We start from the raw sequence: 7,902 nt of genomic DNA, 5'->3' as shown, positions 1-7,902 counted from the left end.
AAAAAAAAAAAAAAAAAAAAAAAAAAAAGAGGGTTTCTTGCTTTGGGAGAAGGGCTAATTAGAAGTCATTTCTCAGCCTTGAGTCTCAAAGTTGACTTTCTAGAGTCTGTAGGGAGAACAGTAGTATTGAATTCCAGGCCTCTTTTTTTTTTTTTTTTTTTTTTTTTTTTTGCAGGAGAAAGGTCTTCTCTACATTGGAAAATTCCTTATGAAGAGCCAAGTTGGCTGCCAAGGATCAAGTCATGCACAGGCAAGAGGGAATGATGCCTTGGAGCAGGAAGAGGAAGTACAAGAAGATCAGGGCAAAGAGCTTGACACCAAGTGTCCTGTCCTGCCTCTCCCCTCAGGACTGAAGCCCCTCAGGGTGAAGGGGAGCAATGGACAGCAGAAACATCTTTGTAGGTTTGGAATGGATCTAGGGAGGGGCTTTATTTTTGCTTCTCCCAGCATTGCTCAGGCAAATCGCAATACCCTGAGAGAATGCCTTTGCCAAGCATGGCACCTGCATTAGGCTGCTGAGAAGATTTCATGCTGCCCAGAGTTCCTATGCTCCCCACCCTGGGAAGGGGCACCACAAAAGAGCTGAGAGCACTGGTGGACCAAAGGAGGTGCCTCTTCTGGTTCTAGAACTGAGAACTCAACAGCAGGGCTGGGACCAGAGGACCATCCAGCAGGAGCCACACCTCAAGAACATCAGCAAAGAACAAGGACCAATGGCCCCCACTTTGCCCCATATACCATTTTGAGAATGAGATGGTGGAGGAAACACCTTTTGAGAGAGGGAGAAAATAACCAACATGAGCAGCTTTATCTTTGAACTTACTATTTACTCCAAAGAGATTAAGTTAGCCCCAAAGAGAATACTTAAAAACCCAAAGAGTGGAAGCAATCTTTAACTGCCTGCTAACCCCCTCTTCCACTATTTTTAGCAGAAATGGGGACTTCAGATCTCAATGACAGAAGTTTACAGGGAACGGTTTCTGCAGATCTCAACTGTAATGTACTCATTTCCACTTGTCAATGCTGAGAGCTCACCTTACTCAACCTCTCAGTCTTTCTGCAACTACTCCCTTTAAACAACAGAGCATCCCATTTGTAATTTGCCTCTACCTTGTCTCTCTTCTTCTCAGTCGCCTATGCCTGCCCCATCTCCTCCTTCCAACCTTCACACGTGAGCGTGCCCCAGGGATCTGTCCTTGGAACCTGCTCGTGTCATCTCCATTCTTTCCTCTCAGAGTATCCCAAGACCATCTCTCCTCTAGGTTCAAACTCATATACCTAAGTGCCTACTCGATATATCACTTGAATGCCTATTAATGATTTCAAAGAGACTTGTCCAGAACTCCCGACTCTCAACCTGCTCCTGCCTCAGGTGTCCCACCTCTGTAAATGGCCTCACAATTATCTATTTATTCAAGTGGTGAACCTAGGACCCTTCCTTGGCTTCTTTATTTCCTTTATGCCTCATATATGATCGATTACCAAGTCCTGTTGGCTCTGTCATCAAACCATGACCACTTCTCCCCTTACCTCCTAACTGAGCTTCTGTTCAATACCTTTCAAAGTCTTTCTGTCATATTTGGGATAAAATCTAACCTCCTCTCCAAGGCCTATAAGTCCCTGTGTGATCTGACCCCTGCTTCTGTCTCTGGTCTCATTTCTAATTTCTAATATCTCTAACTCATTTCTCTGCTTTGCTTACCCTTTTCCATTTATACTGGACTGCCTACGGTTTTCATACACCCCAAAATTATTCCTGACTTGGGGGTCTGTGCCCCCTGCTTTTCCTTTTACCAAGAAGGCTTGCTCTAAGTATTCACATGGCTGGTTTTACTCACTTCTTTCTAGAAGATGTTCTCGATCCCTCTGCCTAACGTAGTAGCCTTCCATTATTTTTCATCTTCCCCTTGAGTAGGGAGAGTTGGTCTGAGAGTGGAGTCAACCCAGAGGACAACAGAGTTGAGAAATGGAGAGAAATAAAATAGTGATATATCTTTCTTTAACTGTGTACCCATAATATATGATGTAAAAGTGTGAGCCTGACTTGGATTCTTTGCAGTATCATGAGCCAACAGAATCTCTTTTTCTGTAAAGACCCAGTTTGAGTTGTGTTTTATGCCACTTATAACCAAGGGCCTCATTATGAGAGCCAAACCCACCTACACCCACTCACTGTCTACCTTGACATGACTTTAGTATTCCACTGCCTTTACATCAGCATGACTTTACTCTTTAAGAGAAAGCTTTTTTCTAAATTTTTCCTTTGAAACTCTCAGTAAAAGCAACTGCGCATGGCAATGCAATTAGTTCTTCATGAATGTAACAATTGCTGAATTATGCTTCAGTATTTCAGAGCGTCAAAAAAATCTGCAGTCACTGTCTTCATCAACGTGATTCTTCTATTCCAGGAAAACTCTTGCTCTGGAGAAAAAAGTTCCAAATAACTTTATTGTGCATGTCAGGAACTTCTGAGAAATGTATTTAAATGAAAATCAGACTGTTCAATATTTCAGTAGATAGTATCAAATGACTGCTTATACCCCAGGACTCTTCTGAAGCTTTGCCTGGAACCCATGACTTGCTCTGTCCACCAATCCTAAATGATTGTATCATAATCCTTACCCAATCCTAATCAAGCCCCTGAATTGAAAGACTCACCTTAAACTACACCCCTAAACCCCATAAATATCTAAACATTCTTTGTCCTCCCCACTCTATGACTCTACTAAGACCCTGTAAGGGCGGCAGTAAACTCAAATTGTCTGATTAACTGGTCGTTTCAAGGGTATTTTCAGGCGGCAAGCATTTGAGAATAAAAACATATAACTAGCACTGGATCTGGGTTTTGTGATATGTGTTTGGGGTGTGTGTGTGCGCACATGTGTGCGTGCGCATGTGCACGTGTGCATGAGCATGCTGTCAGGGGCTTTCTCAAGAAAGTGACACCCATGTGGAGTCTTTCTTGGGCTGGATGGGTTTCACATCATTTTTACGTGCTTTAGTCTGACCTGCCATTGCAACCATAGTTTTTTTATTAAAGTTTATTCCTTGTTTAAATTGCTCACTCTTTCAGTAGATTTCCACAACTAACTTCTCATTCTGTCTCTTCCTATCTGCCCTTTAAGTAACACCTCTGACACAGAAGTTATGAGCTGTGTGCCTAAGGTTTCTTTTCAGGATCACTGAGGTTTTGCTTGGCCCAACTCAAGCCAGACTAGGCTGGCTGAGCCTACAGACATCTCTACTGAGCCTTTGTGAAAGTCTAACCTTTGAGGTCAGAGGGCGAGGGCTCCACCCCCAGAGCCTGTTGACGTGAACAACCATCTCCTGAACATGCAGACGGCCGGTGCCAGCACAGATCACTGAAGGACTTCTTTAATCCCTTAAGTTAAGCATGATCCCCCATGCCTTGCATCACCCCTAACCACTTCCTCATAAATGCACCACCTTCCCCATGGTGGAGAAGGTGCATCTGAGCTGCTAATCTCCTGCCTTCTCATAATGGCTGCCTTGTAATTCAACTTTCTTTCTCTACCGCAAGGACACATGCTTCAGTGACTGGCTTTCCCTGGCGGGCTGCCCTGCTCAGTTCAGTAACACCATCCTTAAAGATCTCTTTCCTTAAGCCATCATTGAAGTTTGAAAATGTTTGTCTTCTTTTTCTTCTATAACAGTTTCTGTAATCGCAAGGCCACTTGATATAACGGATAGACTTGGAATGACAATTAAGTCCTTGCCCTGCCACTTACTAAATACAATGTTTTAGAGGATATCACTTACCTTTTGAGCCCCATCTCTAAAATGCAGGTAACACTATGTATTAGTTGGTTTCTCCAGAAAAACAGAACCAACAAGATGTGTATAAAGAGAAAGAAAAAAAGAGATTTGAGAATTTGGTTCACATGATTGTAGAGGCTTGGCAGGTCCAAAATTTTCAGGATAGGCCAGCAGGCTGGAGGCCCAGGGAAGTATTACAGTCCAAAGGGTGTCTGCCGGCAGAATTTCTTCTCCATCAGGAAACTTCAGTCTTTTCCCAAAGGCCTTCAACCGACTGGATGAATCACACCACACTGTGGAGGATAATCTGCTTTACTCAAATTCAACTGATTTAAATATTAATCTCATCTAAAAAAAATACATTTACAGAAACATCTCAAATGATGTTTAACCAAATATCTGGGTACCATTTCTAACCAAGTTGACACATACGAGTAATATTAACCATCACACAATACCAGACTTTGTTTTTAACACCAACAATAACAAGAAATCAAATTTGACTTTAGGTCATCTTTCCCAACCCCAAATGTTACCATTTTCTTTTTTTCTAATGTTATCAATTATCAGTTAGTATTACTATTTTTCTTTAAATTGACTTAATTTTGAATTTAAGTTTATTTTAAAAGGAAAGTTTATTTTATTTTACTTTACTTTTCATTTTATTTTATTTTTACATAAAAATAAAAGCTAGTATAATTTTATATATATGTAAAGTAATTATAAAAATAAATACAATGTGAAAAAATTCAAGTTACTAAAGTCTAGCTAGAAACCACTGCCTCTTCCAGGTTCTGAGCCTGAGTCCTGTTCTCTCTTTGTTAAATCAAAAAGAAAAGAAAGAAAAAAGATGGGCATAGAAAAAAAAGAAAAGAAAGGAGAGTTAATAGCATTCTGAAATCATTCTCTCTGATGGAATCAGAAAAATCAAGAAAAAAATTTATTTACTTTTTGTTATTGTTGTTGATGGCTGGCCAGTAAACAAGAAAAAAATTAAAAGGAATAGTTTTTTCTTACCGAAAGATCCGATATTATGCTATTTCTGGGAATGATCTAAAATCATTACATGGGCCACCAAAAATTTCCCCTTATGAGTACACATTTTACTTCTTGGAAAACATAGACTCATAAGGGGGAAGCTCTGCTTTTGAAGAAGAGGGAATCCAGCGTCTAAAGTCAAAAAGAGAGACAGAGTGTGATGGAAGTACACGGGGCGGGATGCTGCATGCTGTGCAAAGTAAACATTTTTCTCTATTTTCCTGAAAAACCTCTCAGTAAAATCTGCTTTGGATGCCATGTAATCACATCCTTACAAATTTAAGAATGTGCTGAGTTATGCTTCAAAGTTAATCAACATATGGGTTATCTATGCCATTTTGTTCAACAAACCACTTATTGAACATCTGTTAGGTTCAAGCCCTGGCCCGGGGATTAGGAAAGCAGAAGTGAAGAAAACCTGTTCCCTGCCTTTATGGAGCTTATATTTGTGAAAGAGACACCGTGGGGGTGAGTTGTCTCCCCCTAACAAAACCATTTTCATAGGGTTATAAGTTGATTTCTCCATCCTGTTAAATTTTAGAGTAAGACAAGATTTTTAAAATACTATTATGTTCTTAAAATGACCGCAATGAATGAATTTCACTAGTAGGTGATTTTCTCTCAAACAATTCTGATTGAAGTTTGAGAAGCCAAGCTGGCAGCCCCATCTGGGATATGGATTCAAGGTTTCCTCTTCCTATTTTAGTGTGATATCACTGGCAAACATTGGCAAATGCTCCTTAATAAGTCTGGCCAACAGATTAATCCGTTAGTACTTCGGAGTCTGGAGCCAACCAATGCATTATCATTAGGTAAGAAACACAGTACTCTGAGACTTAAAGATGGATCAAATAATCCACTGGGAGCCTATTGTTTTATAGCTGATTTTTGGATTATAAGAGCTTCCCTATTTAGGAAATCTGGAGGAAAATACCAAGCAATCGATCTTGTTTTGAACATGTTTGAACCTGAAGATTGCCAAAAGGATATCAAACGTCTCTGCCTACAAGCCCTTTGGGGAAGGGTTCAGACAACTCATTGAAACCAGTAGTGAATCATCTGCTTGAATCAGTTTCCCCATGTCCTACTGAGTAACTGCTATGACTGGAGGAAGTCAATTTTGCATAAACCTGGATCATCTCTTCACATCCAGTCAACACTAGAATTGAACAGAGTAAAGAATGTCTTTATAATTTCAAGAACCGACTGTTCACTTGAGCCAGTTGAGCAAAAGGAGACATGGGACATTTTATCAATTATCATTACTATTGTTTTTGCTATTAAAAATTTTTCTGTGATTAACCTTGGCATTTTCTCTCATTTCTAGACATCCCATATTAATACATTTATTTGTTCATTCATTCATTAATTCATTCATTCATTGAACAAACATTTACTACTCATATGTTATGAGAACCATATAAATTGCCTTTACCCTTGAAAAACTGGTGGACATTAACAAGCAAATTGATTATTTTGCACATTATGAGCAGCTACATCAGGAGGGGCTTCCTGGAGGAGGCACTGTTCGGGCTGAGTTCCGAGGATTGAATGTGTGAGTTAGGAGGGGATGTCAGGGAATGGGATTTGGGGCAGAGAGAAAAGCAAACAGGAAGGACCAAATCTGGGGAAAAAGCATGAAAGAGGAAAAATCTGGGGAAAAAGCTGTAACAGCAGATACTCAGTTGACTTGAGTAAAGGCACCTGAGGAGGATGGTGGGAGAGAAGTTTACAGAGTTTTAACCCAGTCCTGAAAGTAGTGGAGAGCTATATAAGGAATGTAAATAAACTTAGCTCCTTAAGTACTACATAAAGCTATAGTAGCACCACCAACAGTAAGAACCACCTCATATAAATTTAAAGGAAGAGTAAATCTAAAACCACAATGCAGTATCAACTCACATGCATCAGACTAACTAAAATGGAAAAGATAAACAATGCCAAGTGAGAATGTGAAGCAACCAGAACTCTCATATGCTGAGAGAGTGTCTCTTGTGACAATCACTTTGGAAAATTTCTTTGTTGGTAACTACTAATGCTGAAAATATGCTAACCTATGACTCAGAAATCCACACCTTAACATAACCAACAGAAATGCATGCATAAGTTTACCAAGAAGCATGAATGAGAATGTAGCTGCATTATTCTTATTAACTGAAAACTGGAAATTACCCAAATGCCCATTGTATTAGTCTGTTTCTGTTGCTTATAACAAAATGTATGGAATTGAGTAGTTTGTAAGAAAATGAAATTTATTCCTTACAGTTTTGGAGGGTGGGAAGTCCAAGGTCCAGGGAACACATCTATTGAGGGTCTTCTTTGGTGGTGGCTTTACAGCAATGCAGGGGTCTCACATAGCAGACAATGGCAGAGCAGAGAGAGAGAGGCCCTCACGTGCTCTCCTTTTAAAGCCCTCTGAAGCACACCCCTGACCACCATTATTAATACTTTCACTATGGCATGGTCCTACAATTTAAGCACCTCTTCAAGGCTCTACCTTTCAATTTTCTTAATAGGATTTCCCACCCTCAACAGTTACAGTGGGAATTGAGCTTCTAATACATGAACTTTGGGGTACACAATTCAGCCAGTCCACAGTACCCACCAACAAATTATGCAGCAGATAAACAAATTATGATATGTTCATACAATAAAATACTAATTAGTAATAAGAATGTGAAAATTACAACATACAACAGGAATGAATCTCTTAAACACAATGCTGAACCAAAGCAGCCCAAAACAAGAGAGAATATATGATTCCATTTATATAAAATTCACAAGAGGCAAAAATACTCTGTGGTGATAGAAGACAGGATGTGGTTACCCTTGGGGGGTAGTTGCTGGAAAGGTTACAAGGGAAGCTTTTGCACTGGTAAAATGTTGTTTCTTGACCTGGGTGCTTCGTACATGGAGGTGTTCCTCTTATGAAAATACATCAAGGTGTATATTTATGATTTGTGTATTTTCCTGTATATATGTTGTACCACCATAAAAATTCACCTCCTCCCCCACTGCCAAAAAAAAAAAAAAAAAAAAAAAAAAAAAAAAAAAAGAAGAAAAAAAAAAAAAAAAAAAAAAAAAAAA

The 7,902-nt window shown here is 39.5% G+C and overlaps 1 pseudogene; it reads left to right on the top strand.

Annotated features, from left to right (window-relative positions):
* The window catches only part of LOC103601097, a 47,491-nt pseudogene that overhangs the window by 1,231 nt on the left and 38,358 nt on the right, over positions 1 to 7,902 (top strand).

Source organism: Galeopterus variegatus, unplaced genomic scaffold (assembly GCF_000696425.1).
Source record: "Galeopterus variegatus unplaced genomic scaffold, G_variegatus-3.0.2 Scaffold3588, whole genome shotgun sequence".
NCBI lineage: Eukaryota > Metazoa > Chordata > Mammalia > Dermoptera > Cynocephalidae > Galeopterus > Galeopterus variegatus.
This window is presented reverse-complemented; position numbering and strand designations above follow the sequence as displayed.